General features: G+C 39.1%; 1 protein-coding gene and 1 long non-coding RNA gene across 22 annotated transcripts in view; one reads left to right on the top strand and one right to left on the bottom strand.

Annotated features, from left to right (window-relative positions):
- C2CD5 (C2 calcium dependent domain containing 5) overlaps positions 1-243 on the bottom strand; it is a 63,532-nt gene extending 63,289 nt beyond the window's left edge. For 16 of the 21 annotated variants that reach the window (XM_054077350.1, XM_054077157.1, XM_054077165.1 and 13 more), the window contains exon 1: positions 73-208. The gene's annotated coding sequence lies outside the window, so the exon portion shown is untranslated. Of the gene's footprint in view, positions 1-72 lie in introns of all 21 variants that reach the window. The other 5 variants (XM_054077283.1, XM_054077265.1, XM_054077303.1 and 2 more) reach the window with 3 other exon arrangements.
- LOC128853348 (uncharacterized) lies at positions 182-16,567 on the top strand. The gene is made up of 3 exons (XR_008451822.1): positions 182-316; positions 4,204-4,292; positions 12,892-16,567. It is a non-coding gene; the product is annotated as an uncharacterized LOC128853348 (long non-coding RNA).
- The last annotated feature ends 4,954 nt before the right edge of the window (positions 16,568-21,521 follow it).

A 21,521-nucleotide genomic window follows, 5' to 3' on the forward strand; every position in this document is an offset into this window, starting at 1 on the left:
GCGCATGCGCCGCGGTGAGCAGCGCTGCTCCTGCCGGGGAGGGCACAGCCGCTGGGCGCATGCGGTACTCACCGTGTCACTGCCGCGGGCAAGCGGCACAGCGGGGCCAGGACTGGGAGCGGGCCCGGGACTCGGCCCGGGAGCGGGCGGCCCCCGCCTCCACTCCCCCCGGTACCGCCCTCCTCCGCGCCAAGATGGCGGCTCGCTCGTTGGAAGTCGAACCCCGACTACCTCGATGAGTTCCGCACCTTAGCGTTGCGGCGGTGCCTTCGAGGGAAGCCACGGCGCTTGAGCGCCGAATCATCAATTGGCAGCGGTAGGTCGGGGCTGGGCTGCCGCCAGCGCCCCCGCGCGGCCGGACGGGGCTGCGCCCGCGCCGCGCTCCCCACGCCCAGCAGGGGCCCTGCGGGTGCCCAGGCTCTAGGGTTGCAGCCGCCCCCGAGGGAGGAGGCGATCCAGCTTGGGGCCTGAGGACCCGCCGAAGGAGAGACGTGGAACGTGTGTGCATCCATCCCAGCTTGGTCAAGGAATCTGTGGATCTTCCGTCCCTGGGGATGTTTAAGGCCAGGTTGAATGGGGCTTGGAGCCACCGGAGGCAGGAGGTGTCCCTGCCCATGGCAGGGGGATTGGAACTGGGTGATCGTCAAGTTCCCTTCCAACCCAAACCATTCCACGATCCCTAGTAGCTAGGTAGGAGAGTCCTGTAAAGGGTTTAAACCAAACCCCATGGGTTTGGGGTTTATTTTCCTTAATCAAAGACAAACATTTGCAGTATTTGAGGGATTATGACTAGATTAAATGGAATTTAGTTATCAGAAATAGGATTTTATATAGTTCTTGGAGCCAGGTTTTGACTTTTTGATGCCTGAAAATCTCTGTCTAGGAACTGGGGCTGTGGAAGCTTGGGGCAATCCAAAGGAGTTTCCTGGAGTTTGCCAGGAAACACACCAGGAGAGTGCCAATGGGTGGGCACCCGGGAGTGCAGAATCAGAGGCTCTGAGAATACCTGGTACCGTTGGCCTGGTTGTCAACAGGAGTATAAAGGAGCCCTTGTGTTTTAATTAAGCAGCCTCCAGGTGTTGAGCCAAATAGTAGATCTGGTTGGATTATTTTCCCTTCTTTCTAATCTTACAAAAAGACTAAATAATATTATGCGCTGGAATGTGATACTGTAAACACAAAGCATAAAAACAACATACGATAGCGTGTGGCATAGCCAAAGGTGATCTATACATTGATTTGCTATCTGTCCTACAGCCAGCTGCATTTAGGCTCAGTAATACAGCGTTTCCTCTCTCCACCTTGATTTGAAGTTATCTTTGAAACATTTCACACTGTTGCTAGCATTCATCATATCCAAGTAAATTATAAACAGGCTACATGTGTGTTTCTTACTCATTCATCCTTGTTTGAGTGGAGTACCGCAATGAGGCTGCTCCAAAGGCAGGAGAGGAGAAAAAAATGCAGACCCAGGAATGGAATCCAAAATCAGAAAATATGCCTATAATGTTAGAGTTTTAGCTTATACCAGAAATGTGCTTTTTTTTTTTTTTTTTTTTTTTTTTTAACGGAATCTCCTGATTCCACTTGCTTAAATGTTGTTTTGGCTCATATAATCGAGCAGTTACAGAGCATATGAACTGAATATTTCATTTGGGTAATACTGAGCTGGAAAGCATAAGCTAGCAATACACCAAATACATTCTAGCTGTTAAGGGCATTTGGGTTATGGCAGCAAATTAAAGCTAGTGTGAAACTCAACTACCTGAATTGCGCATGGTGTGGTTGGTAGGTCCTTAGGGCTGTCTCACCCTAAAGATGCAGAACGGATCCACTACGTTATTTGTTAACATAGCCTTTCCTGTGTCTTAAATTCCCTGTTAGAGTAGGAAACCAGCAGCAGAAGATGGGACTACAAAAATGTTCTCTGTTGTCCGTGTTGCGAACAGCATAGCTCGGCCTTCGTCACTTGGTGGTGTAGCTCTATAGCCCACTAAGAGTAAAGTAAGTTCTTGGCTACAAATAAGTAAAAACAACGTAAAAGTAAACTTTATCATATCTTCTTTTTTTTCTGGCAGAACACCTGTTTGTTCGCTTCTTAGGTATTTTTTTTCAGGTTATAAGGACGTGAATCCTTGAAAATAATATTTCTTTAATTTGCAAAAGGACACAAATGTAGTTTAGTTCTGTCTCTTTAGGGTAGGTGGCTCGACCAAACACGTTTATGATGCCGGGGTCTTCCTAAACCCTTCTTTAGTCACTGAGCACACGAAACAGAACCCCAGAGCTCTCTATTGTTCTCGGAAGTTTGGGACAATTTGCCTGACTAATGGCCTGTTAATGCAGTGAATACCGAGCTAAATGTACTGCCTTGTTACACGCAATAGCTACAATTAGGGGCAATCCTCAAACAATTAAAGCATTATTGTACCAGATGCTTGCTCAAAGGGGAACATTTAAGAGAATATCTAACACAGTATGCTCTTCCAGGCAGGTTCTTGTAAACCTGCAGCAGTCCTGACTTTTAAGGACCTCTTTTAATCTTCCCAGATAAACCACCTCCATGCTTCTTATCCTCAATTTTTTTAAAAAGATTTTTCTAAAGTTAAAACGGAAGGGGGGGGGGGAAGTTGTGATGAAATACAAATCTGTGCTTGTCTTTTCCACTGAACCTAGAGAACAGATTATCCCTTTAGAAACAGAAGACTTACTGGATTAAACTAGTAATGACTGGTACATATTCTTTTAGGTAATCTTTTTTTGTTGTTTAATTTATAGTATCTGGGCCAAATAGGATCCAGCAGTTAACTACCTGCTTTGGGGAAAATTATCTCCTCTTTATTTTAAACTTTCAAACGGATTTCACTTGTGGACTTCTATTTCTTACATTATGAAAGAGAAGGAATTATTGTTCCCTTTATTCATCCAAAGCTTTTTATAAATTGTTTTTTATGGACTTGCCATCTAACTTTTTTTAGATTGACTTCTTTGAAATAAGTAACTTTATTTTTTCAATCTTCGTAAGTCTTTTCTAGCACCTCTGAACATTCTTTTAAATTTCAGCAGGAGATACTCAGAATATGCCATGTTGCTTTTTTTTTTTTTTTTACGGTGCAGTATCTCAAACAGGAAATAAAGTTTCAGGAAAGCTTCACTAGTGTTGCCTAGTGAAAAGTTTGCTCTCTCTGGGATTATGAAATATAGGGATTAATGCAATGCATATTTCTTTCTCAAAAACAATTCTATCAAAGGATCCAGCTTTTCAGTGGAAGATTTTAGTGGTCAAAGGACAAGAAATGAGAAAAACACCTCTTCTGGAGAACCAGTTCAAATCTGGTTTTTAAGATACTTGGAAGAATCAATTAGATATGATTTAATGCATTAAGACACCTGCTTAGTATATTGTATCTGACTTAGGGCTGAGGATTTTCTATACTGGCAGAATGAGACCTGTCTTCATAAATTTACATATTACCGAACACATTGCATGCCAATAATATTCCAGTTCTCTAGCGCCAACAGGGACTTACAGAGAGTGAAAGGAAGAAGAGGATCAGCTGAAAGTTCTATAAAGCCCTTGAATATATAAAGTGTTTGAGGCATCTAAAATAGCATTAAATTTCCTTCTGGTTTAGGCAAATGACGTTCAGTATAATGGATATACTTGAAACTAAAGCGATAGTATGTACTTTCTTCACAGTATGTATGTCAGAAGTCTATAGAAAATTTTAAGAGGTGTATGTTCATCATAAGGAGAAAATAAAAGATGTGACATCTGACTTTGCACTTGAGTACCCACTTTGTTTCTTGCTGAGTTTTTTCACTTCTGCTTACAATAGATGTTTCAGCAGGTCATATGATGTTTCAGCAAGATAACAAGAGTGATATGTTTAAATAACAGCATTATCTTATTTGAGCAAGTGTCTTCATGTATTAAATGGCTTTGTAATCCAACTTCACAAATTAAGATCATTGCTAATTACTATACTAAAGACATCTTGTATGGAACAGTGAGTGTCATAAGAATAGGAGAGTTTTGTGTGGGGAGGCTGGGAGATTTTACCATCTAAATGTAAATATCCATATATCCCTTCTTTTCCAGTTGTTGTAGGTACGATAGGATTTTGGTTTGTGTTTTGTTTTCTGCTTAACTGCTGGCTGAGTGCATGCCTGGATTTCCAACAGAGATTTCCTTTGTTATAGATGCATGTGTTGAACCCTTAACTTAGAAATTGGTGCTCCAAGGAGAAGAGTTTCCCTGTAACTTTAATCTGCTGATGTATCACTTCAGGGTAAGTTTCAGTTATATTCACTTACTAGCCCCCTTCAGCAGAAGGGCAGAAGGCAGTGGTCTAGGCTTTGCTCAGGTTGTAATGTGACCTGAGATGTGATGGACTGTGTCTTAACCATAGGGAAAAATGCTTTTAGATTATGTTGCATTGAGCTTATTTGAACAAAAATGAATTTAAAAGTTTTTAGTTTGTTAAAACACATTGAAGAGGCTTTATATTTGCTTTTGCTTATTAGCATTCACAGAATATTCTGTCTCTGTCTCTACTGCCGTTACTGTGATAAGCAGTTGAAATGGGAGTCTTTGTCAACTGTTACCAATAAAGAACCTCTCTGGTGCTAGGTTTTGGTTTCTAGAGAAATCCCAATACTTCTTTGTAGAACTATGTGTTTTAAAGCAATCAAGCTGAAATCTACAGGACACCAATCCAGAAATATTTTTAATAATGCTTGGAGGGGTCCTCGGAGGACCCCTGCATCCCAGAAAAAAAAACCAATTTCTGCTCTAAGTGTGCTGTGCTATAGGCACACTGCAAGGATTTAGATAGGGACAAAACCCTGATCGCTACTGTTTATTGTTGCCTGTATGTATTTGATGTGGCGTTGCATCCCTGATCCCTCTCAGCTTAAATGACACAGAGTAAAATCTTTTCTTGATGTGTGGGATGAACTCTATAACTTGGGAAGATTTATAAATCAGGTTTGTTTTATTTTGATGCGCCAGATGCAAGGGAGATATCTCCACCTAGCTTGCACACCAAGAAACGAAACGGTCCCTTATTTATTACACTAACACATGCATATTCATTAAATTTCCTGGAACAGATGTGTCTATTATAATAATTTCACGGAATTTATTTACATTAAGTTCCCCTCCTTTGGCACGTGCGCCCTGCCCTCTGGTGGTCTTGGGCTGAACGCTTCTGGAAGAAGGCTCACAGTCTTCTTCACAGTCAACTTTTCGACTCTCCTTCTTGTGCATGCTCTTATACAGCTTGGGCACCTCTTCAAGGTTGCATCTGGTCTTAGCTGGTTCTTCTTCCTCTTATCCTGGTCCTAATGAATTCTTCTTTCTCTTGTCATTGCACTAGTCCTTATTATCTGGCTTAATTGGCCAGGCAAAGCAACAGGCGTTCATTATCAAGAACAAAATATGCTTCTGTAAGCGAAAGAGCTGCCTTAAGACTTTAACAATCAAAACATTGTTATAATGCAAGTGAAATAGCTACTTTAAAACTTAAAATAGCAAAGCATAGCAAAACATGTAATAAGCAAAATAGTTAATTTAAACTTAAACAACGAAACCATAGCTAAATATGTTATAATGCCCCTCTTCAGTCTCAATAAAATCAGTACCATGAAACACTTTCACTGAAATGAAGACATGGGTTTTATTTTGCCCTCCTGGGGAGAACAAGGCTTCATTACCAAAGTGTCTGATTTACACCGGAGCAGTTCGCTGTAGTTAGCCTGTTTAAACAGAAAATTAAGAGAAGTACTGATTTCTATCACTACCTATCTGAACAAGTTCCTGTTATCATAAGGAGTCCTTAATGTAGCAGGCATGATAAGGAAAGCATGGAAGTCTGAGCAGGACAAATTACAGCTGGAAATATGTCGATGTGACTAATGGAAATGAGAGTTATCATTAAGCAAATTATCAAAAGTAGGCATTTCTTGATTACTTGTCATTGGGACTACTTAGAATCTGTAGTTCCTGTCACTAAGTCTGCATTTTTTTTGCTGACCTGTGAGTGAGAACGAAAAAAGAAAAAGGTTCATGGCCTTGCAAGGATGAGCACTACAAGTAGCTAGAGAGTGACTGTGGGTAAGCTCCAAACTGCCATTATTGTCACCTTTATGGTGCCCCCTACTTCACCCCTCCTTCCTCCTTCCCCCCCCCTTCCTCCCTCTTCCTCTCTCTTTCACCCTCCCTCCCTCCAAATGCAGAACAGGTGGAGAGCACAAGCCTAGGGATGGGACAGCTGGTGAAAGAGCTTGCAAAGGCAGTCAATCAAAAGTGGCAGCTTAGTGCTTGAGTGGAAGAGTTCATTTTCACTCTTGGTTACTTGGATGTTATAGGCTCAGTTTTGCTGGCTTTATCTTGCTTCGCCTAAAGCTGCATCTATCAATAATGGTTTTTAATCTTGAAGCTGTAACTCTTACGGAAAAATCAGATGATCATAATAAGTGCTTTCCCTAATGGAATTAAAGTACGTGATATGAGTAATGGTATACACGAGTGGTTTACTTTTGCCCTGAATCTATTCAAAGTCATTTGCAGACTAACAGAACTAAGTTAGCTGACATTAGTAATAGATTATAAAATAGACTATTATTTTATATCATACAGGAAGAGCATGCAGAACTTATTTAGAGATAGTATCTTGGAACTGATTTCCAAAGTTAAACATTGTCAGGAAATTCAAATACTGTACCTGTGGTACAACGGGGAGTCAGGTCCAGATAAACATGCTGATGTCCTGTAGTATGTATATTAAAAAAAAGCTTATCCAGTGAAAAATCTTTATTTGTAATGATATCCTAAAGTATCATTCCCATGCAGATCTAGTGAAGTGAATAAAACCTGTTTGTCCTTCGAAGAAAAACGGAAACGAAGAATTATTCTCCAGCTACTTTAAGAGGGTAAAAATAAGGCCCAATGTGTCTTAATCCTAAAATTATATTTCTGAATTGTTTATGTATGCTTGTTTTCTGGATATCAAATGAAAGTATTTCCTTCAGAAATGAGATTTCAAGAGTTCATATGCTTTTGAGCATGACATTTTTCCAACAATGTACTCAAGTCAATCTTTTGTTGACTTCAGCAATTTGGGATGTGGTCCATATCAAACAATTCATAAGAACAGAGTACCATCAAAATATTCCATTTCATGCTATTATTGCTGTATGAAAGTCTCAATTTCCATATAGACTTAAGAGAAATTGGATAAAATAAATATTCACTAACACAGGAATTTATGCAATTACCAACTGGGGGAATCAAACAACTGGATCTGATGTCATGTTCTCAGCTAGTAATTGGATATCATTTATCTTTCTTACAGTTCTGTGAGGGAAATAACTTTGCACATGACTGTGCATTTTATGAGCAATGGGTGGCAATGGCATAATTGGGATACCAGTTCACTGAGATTGTAGCAGAATCCTGGGGACATGTGTTCTAGCAAAGATATTTGGTTACAACTGGCACAGTAATAGCTATTCAGAGTGGTTCACGCTTACAAAGCCCTGCTTAATTAGTCAACACCTAGTTAATAATTTAATTAAATGCAATTGTCAGCAGAATAATTTATATCATTAGAAGATAATTAGTCCTTCAGTGACGCTTTCAGTATTTCTGCCCTCCCTCCTTTTGAGTTGAGACAAAGAAATTAAATATTTAATGGTGATGGTAATATGTATTACACTTACACCATTATTATAAAAGGTTATATTTGCTGTGGGTTTTTTTATTCTGCATAACATCATTGGTATTTTCTCTCCCTTTTTCCTGTATAAATGCGATAGATCATTATTTTAGGTCCTATCAGAAAACATGAAAATATTAATGAATTTGTATATTTATATATAGAAATTGCTGAAAGGATCAAAGATGATAATCCTGAAATTGTGAAGTAGGTTAATGCTTGTTATAGCTATGATCCTTGTAGTTTGTTTTGTCAACAGCTACCCCACAGGCAGCAGGATTACATACATACTGCTCAGCAATTCTGTGTCTTGGAGGAAACTGTGCTAAGTATAGTAACTCTGCATGAACTATCTATAGTGTAGTCTTCAAGATCCTTCACAAGATATGCAAGTTATTTCCTGGTGCATTAAAGAGATTAAATTGGATTACAATCAAACAATAAATCTTTGTATCCTAAAATGTGCTCTAAAACATAGAGTGAATGCAGTTCTTAATAACCATGTGATGCTTTTGCTTGTTGTGCTCCGTTTGGAATAGGCATGATGATGTGAGTTATTAAACAATAAAGTTTTTAATGTATAAACAGTAAAAACACATTAATGAAGCAAACTCACTGAGTTTTGTTTTCAGCAGTATGTGAAGACCTATATTCAGCTTCTTACTAAAGTGTCTACACAATGATATTTGCTGTCAAAACATCTGACATAGAAGGTTTTACATTGTTTATTTTAAGAGTTTAACTCTCATGCCCAGCCAGAGAAGACAGAGAGGCTACTGATCTGAATTCTGTCTCCTCCCTTAGTATGTGGAAAGCAGAAAAAAATAGGTTCCCAACTCAGGCTGGTAAGGTTAGACACTTAAACTATAAACCAAAAGTAACATCCTTCTAACCCACCATTCTAATCACCACTCAATTTGTTGTGAAAAGTATGTTCTACTGCTGCAGAAAATGTCAGTCAGGCTCAGCTGAGCAAAGTGATCATGACACATCCTGTGGAAACAGCAGCTACAACTGTGATTGCTATAAGATGAAACACTTCACAAGCTAGTTAGAAAAACTCTGCCTCCAGGCATACAGTGATGGGGAAAAATATGAACAAGTCGAAGAAACTGTCCTCTTCTCATCCAGAGCCCTCAGGGAAAGGGAGTGGCCAGGAAGACCCAACCAGAAGTCCCAATTGCATTTTGCGTTTTCTACTGAGAATTGCATTGTGGCTTTCCTGGTATGGTGTGGCAAGAGAACAGTGCTGCTGCTACAGAATTTGGGACTCTCTGAGAGGGAGCAGGTCTTGATGGTCTCAGTGATAAAATCTTATGCTGTATATGAAAGTAGTCCAAAATACAAAAGAGTTGTCTTAGCGATGGCTGATGGGTTATTGGACCAATCAAGATAACTGCTTGTATCAAAGCAATTTCTTTTTGTCTGTAAGAGTCCTATCGCTATTTCCTGTACACATCCCTCAGTCCCCCTGAGGGCCAGAGGGAAGTCTGTATGCACAGAGAAAGCATAAAAGTTAAAGACTTGCAGGATAAGTGAAGCCCCACAAAACACACTCTTCAAAAAAATCCTAATTTATATATTGCACTGGATGTGCATAACTGTATTATGTGGAGTGGAAAGAAGAGAAGATGGATGATCTCGGTGCTGACCCATTCTTTGTTATTGTGAATTAATCCAGTTCACTCATCATTACTAGCAATTAAGTAAATGCTTTATTACCTTACTTCTTAAGTAAAAATGCTTGCAGAGTAAAACCTGGCTAACTGAAGTTGGATCCTGTCATCTGTGTTTGTTCTCTGAGTACTATCTTAATTCATTCCCGACAGAGTTGTGTTCAATACTGCGTTTGACCCTGTTAATGGCAATTTATGGAGCTTTTTAGATGTGAGGACAATGTCTTCAGGCTGCCTTCAAAGTACAAAAATTCTCATTTATCAGGCTTGTTCTGCCTTTCTCTCCTTTTATGTAAAGGAGAATTACGATCACAACCTTGGACTGTCTTGATAGCAGCTGATGGAGGTGCTGCTTTGATTTTATTAGCAAATTATTTGATTTTATTATCTGTTTATGATTATAAACAGTACAACTTAAGAAATGTATACTAAATACATCACTTTATTATACGTTATAAGTCTGTAACATGACTAAGCATCTTTCAATGCATAAAAGTTAAATGCAGACCTTAATCAGGCAAACCAGGACATTGAAGTTACAGCAATGCAGGTGGGGGCAATGGCATCATCCACCAGGGTGCAGAGCCACCACACCCTGACAAGAACTGAGTGGGTCCAGTAATGGTAACAGGGGCCAGTCAACAGACTGGTAATTCCAGTCAAATCTATAGTAATGAGGTAGGTGGACAGTCAGGACAAGGTGGCAAGGTGAGGCCATGATCTGCAAGGCTGGAAGCAGTTAGCCCACCAGAGCTCTCAGACAAGGGCTAAGGAAGAAGCAAGGGCAAAGGCCTGAACCATCGCTCAGCTCCTTGCCTGGGAGGAGGGTGAGGGTGGCAAAAGCTGCAGGGGCCTCAGGTGAGACTTTTCTCACCACTTGAGTGTTTTCATAAAAGCTCTGCAGCTGTGGCATGTCAGTGCTCCTCTTGGATGCTGGCAGCTAAAGCCTGTGGGAGAGAGGTGGAAAGGATTGCAGAGGAAGGTGGGTAAAAGCTGGTGAGGGCAATTTGAGCTGGTGTAATTGGGTTGTGTTCAGTGCCCTCATAAGTGTATGCTATTTAGGCTGAAAGTTAAGGTAAGTAGGCTGCTGGCGAGTACGAAAGCATTAGGCAGCTAGGAAAATTCTGCTAAAATTTAAAAAAAAAAAAATGCATGTGTTTTAATACAAAATAAGGAGATACACTGCTGTATTTTTAAGGAGAACAAAAAAATTAATCTCTACAGTAGTCCAGAATAGCTTTCATGTGCACAAGTATGTGATTGCCGTCCCGTAAGAGCTGTATCTTACAGTTTAGGCTCTTGGAGTAGGAGAGTTCTCTGCTATCTTGCCATTACCAAGTGTAAAGACTAAGAATAGACCTGCCTTGGCTAATATTGATAGTCCAAAAGAGGCAAGGAGAAATAACAATATTCCAGTACATCCACCCTAATTTTTAAACGTGTTACTAATTTTGTGTCTGAATTTCACACTACTAGTCTTGCAGTGTCACACAACCGACTTAAGAATATATGAAACCCTATTGGTTTTCCTGATTTTGTTGCTGTGACTCCTGAACCCTCCACGGAACAAAGGCAAGCAAGATTGTTATAATTGGTTTTCAAAAACAAGCCTCCGTGTAATTTTTGCGAAGGTCAACCAGTTCAAGAATCTGTTGCAAAGCACAGCTGTGAACTGTGTGAAGATGATACCTTGAATTTTTGAAGGCTTAATTCTCACACAGCTTCTGAATCTCCATAGAGGTAACTGCTGTCAATGGTAGTATCATATTTTATCTGTGACCTTCCTTTCCAGTAATTTTTCATTTATGCCAGAGATTATCTCAATGTACTACGCAAGTTTCAGTGCATTAAATCAACAGACTAATCACTTCATCAGCCTTCACTTCATTTTGGAGGATTGTTTTGAAATTAGGACAGACCTAATATTATTTTAACCTTGTTGTTGTTTGCATGTGTGGGGAAACAGCTTGATGGCATTGATCCTTCAAGTTTAAAAAGCACAAACTGTCTCAACATTTGAGACCTATTTCTTGTGATATATGCTGTGTAAGATCTTGCATTATAAAAACATGTACATTGTGCTTGGTTAGGTTTTTAAGTGTCACTGAGACAAGACAGACAAGACATCACAATAGATGAGTTATACTGCCAATGGCCTTTTTGAATTCACTTACAGCTACTGATACAGATTGGGTAGTTGGTGTGGTGGAAGATTTGTAGTGCTTCTAGAGCCGGTGGCCAAGGGGGAAACTCTCCTATAGGGTAGAGCTTATTCTGCACGGGCAGTAATTCTAATGCTTGTGTTAAGTGTTTGAGATGCACTTGTATTATCTGTTTGATCATCATGTACTCTAATGATTCCTCCGAGCCAGGAATTCTTATAGCTTGGTGCCTTAGACAGTCCAGAACATGGGTGAGAACTACAAGGCTGAGGCAAAATCTATTTGGGAGCGATGCTGCTAAGCTGGGTGAACTTAACAGAAAAGGGCAGGAAGGATAATGACGACCCCTGCAATTATAGATATTTGTCTGTATGTTGTAATTCACATCTTGCAAGTTTTCTTGCTCATTGGTCCTTGTTAGATAAGTATACAAAATTGTGTCCATGGTCACTTTTTGTTATCTGTATGTAGCAAAGAAGTTACAGCTCAGTCTTTCAGATGCAACCTTTGCACCTATGATCTTTTCCAGTGTCAAACTGAGGCTTTGTTATCAGAGCAGGCTGTTACAGAAGTTATGTTTCAAATCTATCTGTGATATTGAATGGCACCCAGAGGAAAGGGAACCTTCAGCTCGTAAACCAGATATGCGTCACAGTTTCATTTTCGGGTCTTGGTGGCTGTATGCATTTTTTTCATGTAGTCAGTGAAAAGTACTTTGGTAGATGGTCAAATGCAATCCTCTCTCACAGCGTTGTTAACTGGTGGTGTCTAAATTGTGATGAATGAAATAGAGTAGTTGAAGTTGATGCAGATGAAATGTAATATGGAAAAGAATAATTCTGTTTTAGCCACATTAGCTAACAATGTGGTCAGGTATGGAGAAGTACCAAAACTTGTAACTAGGGGTGGGCTAGGTGTAGGCTGGGTTATGCTTCTATGCCTAACTCTTTTTATTCCAAATGGCCACAACTGAAAACAGCAGGAGGCTGAATTAGAAGTACAGCTAACTAGCTCTTGTTCTCCACTTCTTTCTCTGATGAGAATAAACACACAAGAATGTCCGGTATTTCTTAGAGATAATATACCACCCTACATTAAAAAGCCCATTATTGTTGGCTCAGTATCAAAGAGGACAGAGTTATTAAGTTTCTTGTGATTTATCTATGCTTGTTGCTTTTTTTAAGATTTCTTCTCCCTATTACTCATATTTGAAGGCTGTTTCAGAACCTCATGCATAATTAGAAATTTCCCACTAGAATGCCAATAGCAGCTTATGCCTATTTTGCACACACCAGTATTATTTTTTAGCTTAAATGGACCTTTTCCCTTTAGGATACATCTGTTCAGAAACTCGTGTGGTGGATGGTTCTGCTCACACACAGCTTTTCTTGTCTGAGATGGAACTAGCCAAGACTCCTCTTACAAGAGAGTGGGAGTCTCCATTTACCTCATGATGTTATTATTCTTTATCCATACCTGTTCCATTTTTTAATATATGGGACCAGAACTGGACATGGTACTTCAGATGAGCCCTTAACAGTGCTTTGTACTATAATCTGCCTACTTCTGTATCCCGTCTATCTCTTTATTTGTAAGCAGTCCCAGGTGAGTCTATCTTCCCTGATATATCCTAGGATTCCTTTTGCCTCTTTGCCAAGCATATCATATTTGTGTGGCAGGCAAGTTTATAAAAACAGAATAATGCCCTATCAGGGTACAATTACAAAAACAGAGATATCAAAACTAGAAGTTAATCCATGTGTGTCCTATCCATGCAGCACTGGTTGATACACAGCTGATCTTTTGTGCAAAAATACCACTGAGAATTATGCAGAGCCCTCTGAGGATATGGATTTCTTCAACATTCGGTGAAGGGCTAGGGAGCTCATTAAGAGAGCAGAAAGGCTTGGTGGCAGCAGAACTCCCTCTTTCTCTCAGATCTCCATGCCGACGTGCAGTCGCATGTGTTCTGAATGCTTAATGTAGAAATAGGTTCTTATTCTTATGGAGCACCAAGCTAGTAAATTGAAAATGTACTAAAGATGGCTACATTAATGTTTTAACATACTTTTTACCATATACACAATGCAATACATTGTTCTCACTATGGATTTCTGCTTGTGAGTTTCCACTGAGTACAACAAAAATAATTGAACGCCAGATGATATCAGTAATCCAGTCTTCTGTTATTGGCAGTATCTGAGATCCAGAAGGTTCCATTTCAGGTGAACATACTCTAATCCCTAAAACTATATGCAGTGCAATAATAAATCAAGTTTGGGAAAAAAAAATTACCTCCTGGCTTTTGCCAATTTAGTTTATACCCCACAAGAATAAGATTTAATTATTCTTATCTTAATTATTCTTAACTTGGTATGTGCAGTAACTGCAGGTATTATTATCAGCAATAAAATTATTCAGCCACAAAATTTTCTTAAACTGCCCAAAGCGTCATTTTCCATACACCTTTCTCAGTTAAAAATACTTTTCTTTAATTTATTCTGAGTTCATTTGGGATAAGTTTTATTAGAGTGAATTCCATGTTTTGCTGATAAGGGACATAAAAGTAGTGATTAGTTTTTGAAAAAGGTTTCCATAGGCTATATCTGTGGAAACAGCTTATCTTGTTTTTGAAATGCTTTTACTACTCTCACTCACCTTGTGTCCACACAGAAACATCTTTTGCTCACATAAAACTGGAATTAACTTCAGGGTTTTGCTAAATTGGCTCCACGATATAAGTAGCACACTTCCACAGCTATTTCTGGGTCTGTTTCAGCTGCTTTCTGAACTTAGAGCCTAAACTTCTCAATCATGCATTTTTTCTAGTATTTCCTTCCCCCTCTCCTAAAATTAGATTGTTTCCTGATACAGTATTCAAAAAAACCCAAACCCTGTACTAATTACAGTTAATTGTCTAACTTTTTTCTAATCCTGTTTATGCTTTAAGCAACTGCATCAACAGTGTGTTTTGTTCTTGTATTTGTGTTCTGCTCTGTGATCCTTCACATATGAAATTCAGATTTTTGCCAAGCTCTTTTGACCAGATAAAAACTCTTATTTGTGAGCTTTTCTTTCAAAGAGAAGCCTTACTGTCTTTATGGAAACATCTAGTGAATTATGAGGATCAGATTTGAGCAGCTAGCTAAGGAAAGAGTGCTGAAAAACACCACAAAGATAAAAAAGGGAAAGTTGAAATACACCAGAGAAGAGCAGAAACCAGAATATTTCTGGAAGCAATTAAAGAATTTGCTTTATAAAAGAGTAAGCAAGGGAGATGTTATTGTAGGAGAAAATATTTTCTGCCAGAGGTTTGGTTTCCAGCATCAACTTTCATATACACACATGATTAAGAAGAACTTTTCTTGGTGGAAATTTTCCTCCTTGGTAGAGCAAAAATAAATCCCTGACTAGCAGAAAGTGAACTACAAATAAGGAGTGTCTTCAATTTCACCCAAGGGTTTTAAAGGCGATTCCTACTTTTTTTTTTCAGAAGGGTTCCCAAAGTTCAAACATCTGGGTTTATTGTAGTTTCTTCGTCACAGGACCCTGTGTGGTACTGGCTTGTAAGACGGGATCCGGTTGACACTGTGGCAGAGCTGGTTTGGGAACAGTTTAGAGATCACATAGAAGTTGACCTTAGGCAATGACTTTGTGCAACTTAGCAAGGCAAAGCAAGATAATGATTTATTGAACTAGAAGTGACCATCACAGAAAAGCTATCCCATCAATCCCACTTGTCCACTGCTAAGGATATATGAATGTTATTGCAATTGTTTTATAAATACATAATTCTGGGTAATTAGTCCATGTGGTTGTAGGATTAGTTGAGCTACCTTTCAAAAATTGTTACAGTATTTCTGCTTCTTTGTACTTCTGTTTTTTTTCTATCACTTAAAGGTTCCTGTTCCCAAAGACAGTGGGAAACAAATACTTGTAGAGGTAAGCAGGGTAGAACAAAGTTTTGGAAATGTCTTTGTCATCATAAAAAGACCCATGGACAGTTTTTAATGTGGCTCTTAGTGATACATTTGATTATGTGATCAATAACTGCATAGTAAAGGTTTCCCAATGTTTCTTTACAATATAGGTAGTTGCTGTTGGTGCTAGAAAGATTATTTCTGGTAAAAAAGAAGAAGAAAGATGATTATCAGCAAAGGCAATTAGAATGTAAACCACTTCAACAGAAACTCAAAAAGTCTCTCAAGTTCCCCACATTTTGCATTACAATATTACTTGTAACAGACATTCCGAAAATCTGCTGACTGGCTGCTTTTCTTACTGTAAGTGTTCTTTTAATTCTGTAGATTAAATAAATATATTGTTGCAAAGCATGAGAAAGTGATTTTTTTAAAAATTATTATAGAAAATGGAGTTGGGTTAGATAATGTCATTCCCCTGAGTAGCACCTCCAAAAGAATCTTGCAATGAAAAAAACCAAGAAAGACGAAATGAGTGATAAGTAACAGAGCTAGCTAACACACTGTTCTTTAAAAGTTAAAGATGTACATCAGTTGGAGACAGGGTATCAAACATCAGTAGGGAGAACAACAGGAAACTTTTTCCACTGTTTGAAAGAGATAAAAAGAAGAAAACCAAGTCTCAGTTGCAGTAACAGCTGACTAAGCTCCTGACATACTCGAAGCATAGCCAGTTGTAATGAATACCAGGGAAAACTATTTTCTAAACAAAAACGCTGCTCACTTAGAAACTTAAAGTCAGGATAAAAAAATGTAGATCTCAGGGTAATACTGAGGCAAAAGCTACACAGATCCCAGAACTGAAACAAAATGCTGCAGTTGCAACCTGTTTGCAAACGATTTTCTGCTGTACCCTGGGTGAACCTCAGCCTTGGGGGATTGTGGGCAGGGAGGCCCAGTTGACATAGAAATGCAAAATTCCAGTGTATGTGAGAAAGAATTAGAGGCATTACTCTTGCACTTCTGGTGCTTTGCAGAGAGGGGTTGAAGCCAGAATGAATATTCTTTCCTTTTCACATGTTAAAAGCTTTGTGGATTTAAACAAACCACAAAAGTTGTCACATCTTCAAGTGTAAAGACTGCAGAGTTGAATCTGCTGCACAAACCAAGATATTTTGGGGGAAGAGGAGCAAGCAACTGAATTTAGGAAAACTGGTAATGATTAAGAATACAGGTTTGTTTAGGCTGCAGTGAGGCTTCCAGTTCTCTTTCAAGGTGTTTTGATAAAATTTAAACTGTGAATTCCACTTGCACTGGGAGCGCCTGCTTAAAGACACAATGTTTTTCCTAGTAGCAACTCTTGATAGCTTTCTCCTTGATTACCCTCCTCATGCTTACTGCTTGTTGACCAAGCTGGCAGGAGTGGGGGGAAGCAATTATCCCCCCTCTAAAATTCTCTGTACTTCTTTGGTTGCTAAGTCTCTACAACCCTAGGGAGGGTAAGAAAGAGACTTTGGCAAAGTTTGGCCCTTTACCCTTGGAATATTTGCTATTGTTTTATTGTATTGTATTTATTTTTAATTGTATTTCCAGTGGGAATACATAGCTTTATTATCCCTAAACTTGAAATGTAATTTAATTAATGTGCCAAGCTCTCCTTTAACAAATATACAAATGAAGCTGACTAATACAGTAATCTCCACGCTTAGCAACAGTTGCAAACAGAGAAGTCTATAAAAGATATTTACAGCCTATGATTAAATATCAGGCTGTTCTGAGCCATTCTTCTCTTATGCCCACTGCAGTTCTTTGGCAAGCCCCATAAGATTCCCCATCTAAGGAGCAAATAAAATCTGTAGGACAAATAATTAAATAAACAATACTGAAAAAATAAAAGCTGTAGGACTTTCAAGAGCAGCCTGAGATGGTGACCTGCAGCTTGTAGGTTCAGAATGGAGATATGAGTCTGCCCCTCTGAAAGCCGGATTTCCTTCTCCCCTACATCTTAAGAGAGCAGGTTGTTTTGCTCTAGGGTGGAATTGAGGGTGGGCTGTGTGTGCTGCCAGGCCCTGGGGCACTCATGGGTGTAGCGGTCCTGCCCTGTTCCTTGGCTGGGGTGGTGGGATGAACCTTGTCCTGCTGCCCCCTGGGGGACCTCCCATGCTCCTGGCCCCCAGGGCACCTGTGGCCACTACACTCCGAGGGATGGGTGGAATGTGCACTGTTACTGGGTGAAAAGTGATGGCAGCAACGTGACGGCAGCATTCTGCTCCAAAGTTTAATCCAAGCTCATGTGACCATACAGACGTACATAGCCTGTTTCACTTCATTTGGCTCCTAATGAAGTAAACGGTGGTTTTTTCCTGGTGACAGCAGTGGAAGCTGTGAACGAGCTGCTCCCCTGGCATAATTGATTTTAACCAGGCTGGTAGATAACAAAAGACCACAAGGAAACGGGAATGGGGTAAAAAAAACCACAAAACCCCACATACCAAAAGACAAGTCAAAAAAAGAAAACAAGCAAAAAGAAGCATGTCTGTTACAGAACAAAAAGGAGAGCTCTGGATACGGAAAATGGTGGCAGCACCATGAACTTATTTGGGCTGCCATTGCTTGTTCCTTGGACACCGTGCAAGTTGTTCATTAAGGAGCTACATACTTCACTCTACCAGCAGGAAGGGACCAAAGCATGAGGCCTCTGCATAAGAAACAAGGCAATGGAGTCAAAATAAAGAAAGAGACAAAGTGTGAGCTAATACTAATAAAGTGTAATACTAAACAAGGTTATGATAGTAAATTTTAATCCAGAGAAACTGAGGTTACACACCTTTCAAAAGCAGAGGGACCTCTCCCTTCTACCCAGCTAAGTGGCAAATACAGAGACAAAAGAAAAAAAAAAAAAGTTACTTCATTGGCAGCAAAAGAATGGATAAAAGCTTAGCTCAACTAGCCTTTCTTTCAGTAAGAAATAATATTGGTTCCTTCCATTTGTTCAGTAATTCCCAGTTACAGAGTTTTAAATGATCTTTGGGATTGAAAGTCCCAGTGAAACTCTAAAGTCACTCCTCCTCATGTTATCAAGGGAAGACAAACACTAAGTCTGGTCACAATGACTCTAGTTCTGTAGGAAATATGCTGTGGAAGTAAGGCTTAGACCAGTGTGGAGTCTACTGGTCACACAGGCCCTGGTATGCCAGCTCCAATAGTTATGGAATGGATGCAATGACCAGAGTCTATCAGCTTTGTTGTAAAGGCATTAAATACAAGCACAGGAAACCAGCTTATTTTTTCTATAATTTCTATGTTTTTTTCAGTCCTTGACTTCTCGAAACTAAAAAGAAAGTTGCTAGGAAGTGTTTTTGTGAGGAAGAGGCAGCCGTTTTAGTAATCTCTCCTCTCATTTACACCGAATGATTTCCAGCTCTTTCCATTCTCCCTCTTATCTCCTCTCTTTGCCACACTTCTTTGCCTTTCCTTCTTCTTTATTATTGATTCAGGTTGCATGTGAATTGGAAGTCATTTGTATGTGATAACCATACTCCCAGTCTCTCAAGATAGCTCTGTAAGCATTTTTAATTGTTTTAATTTAGTACAGCTAACTCCCCCCATGCTTTTTATGCTATAAAATTGATTAGAGATTTCACTGGAGAATACAGAATGGCATTCTGATAATACCTTAAAACAGGAAAAAAATATTGTAGGCTTCTTTTACAATCTTGCATAACATTTAAATGCATGTTTGATGTTGTCTCTGTTCATGGAGAATGTTTCAAATTGCTAAGATTTATAACTTTTCTTCATAGGAGGATGTTTGATTGGTCAATAAAATGTTAGAAAAGCTTAAAATTTTAGAAGATATCAAAGCTATTCAACTTCTCTTATATTGCTGCAGGTGAATTTATTCTTGCATGCAAGGCATCCTAAGTCTGTCTAAGTAGACTCCATGGGTTTTTGCCCTTGAGAAAAACACCAGGATGTGGTAAATTATTAGACGTGTACAGTTCAAGTTTAATCAAGGATCAGTCAACTTGTAATTACTCTTTGTATTTTAAAACACAGATGTATCTATTAAAGTAAATGCAGCCACTGGCCTTAATTATGGTTTTGTACAGATTTATTTAACCTGTGTTTTTGAGTTGCGTAGTTAGTACAAAGATTTTCTTTTCCTTCTTTATACCCTGTGTCTATAATATTTTATAAATAGCCCTAAACAAGCATACAATTTAAGAACTGGAGACATCATGGAGCATGGAGACATCACAGAATTCCTCGCTAAGCTCGTCATTTTGATTTAGCACCCGCTTAAGCATAAACCTGACTTAGGCAGGTTTTGTCTCTTTTCACTGAACTGAGATTAATTGACATGCTTAAGTGTTTTGCTTAGTTTGCTTAGATTTCCTGCAGGATATGCGACAGGGTAACTACTGGCAGGCAGTACAGCCTGCAGTTCATGAGCTCCGAGCCAAGGACAGCACAGAGAGAAGACACTTCTGCATTTATCTGAAGGAGCTTTGGAGGTAACCAAGCTTATTGGGCACAGATGTGCAGAATTCCACTAGAAACTTCTGAGCTTTGCAGGTGAAACCCTGAAAAGCTGAAAGAGCTGGAAACCACTAAGCTGTTTCACATGTGATTACATCAGTTATCTCATTATGTTTTACACTGCACCACTCCCATGTTGGAAAAAATGATTACGTAGTCAGGAACTAGATTATCACATGGAACATTTCAAGTGAGTGTCACTAATTGGTAGACTATTAGAAAATTAAGCCATAAAACTGCAATGACCATTGAGGCTTTTACTCTGCTGTCATATGTAGCTTTCAAAATTCACTTGAAAATGCTATAACCTATTATTCTGTCAAGCAGCTTACACAAGAGAAGGGTCTTTACAGCTTCAACAAAATACTAAGCAGTATCTATCTCAGAGAAATTTGCAAACTGTCAAGATTTTTATAAAATAATCTATTTCAAGCTAGTTTTCACCAAGATTAAACTGAAATCTATTTCTATAGTACGATGAACATATGACAGAACTATCAGCTTTGTGTGTGGAGAGTTGTTGCTGGTAAATCAATATGAATGCTAAGGCACCAAACACTTTAAAAATCAAATAAATAAATATGAAGTGAATTGGAGTTTATAACACTATGTGTACAGATGTGATTTATTTTGACAAAAATAATGCATGCTGGATAATCAACAGAGGTGACATTCTTTCTAGCACTGAAGAAAGCCCGTGATCGAAGGACTGGTCTGGAATTAAAAAATGATTTCCAGGCCTGCTGACTAACTGGTCTAAAGACAGGTTTAACCTTTTGATGACTCAATTTTCGTATTCTTGAGAACAGGACAATAAAAGGTATTTTAAGACTCTCGGCTATGCAAAATGTTACTAAAATTAATTATGGGTAGAAGGGGTGTATTTCCCATTTATAGTCACATTTATGCACTGAGTTACTGAATTACTGGGTTTGGAAAGCAGCCAGAAGAACCGCACCTGGGAAGTTAAAACTGGTTCTAAGCCTGATGTTGCTCTTTCCTTTAGACTTTTTTTTTTAAAAAAGCTTATAAGGCATCCAGCATTGACCTAAATTCAAGGTGAAAAATGTAGGAGTAAATGAAACAGCACAACCTGGTTTCTGATTAGCAGAAGAAAGAATGGAGAATGGTGGAACAATGAAGATAAGTACGTCAGACAGGCTGTGTGTAGTCAGTACCCAGACCACTCAGTAGAGCACAGGCCAGGGAGAGAACTCAGGCGCCCTGTGTTCTTCAGTTCCTTCTATGGTCAGCCTTAGGATGACTTCAACTTAGTATGATGTACCTACAAAAATATGAGGCATTAAGAGAAAACACATTCTTTTTATTCCTGAGCTCTTCATGTAAAATCACGTTTCTCTAAGAATAAATCTACAGCTAACCTGAACATTTTGTAGCCTATGAGCAACCCACGAGAGTTCTTATTGATGAATTCAATAGTTTGTAGGGTACAGGTGTCAGGAGGGGGGAAGAAAAAGGAAAATGAGTTTTTCAAAAAGG

This window comes from Cuculus canorus, chromosome 1 (genome assembly GCF_017976375.1).
Source record: "Cuculus canorus isolate bCucCan1 chromosome 1, bCucCan1.pri, whole genome shotgun sequence".
NCBI lineage: Eukaryota > Metazoa > Chordata > Aves > Cuculiformes > Cuculidae > Cuculus > Cuculus canorus.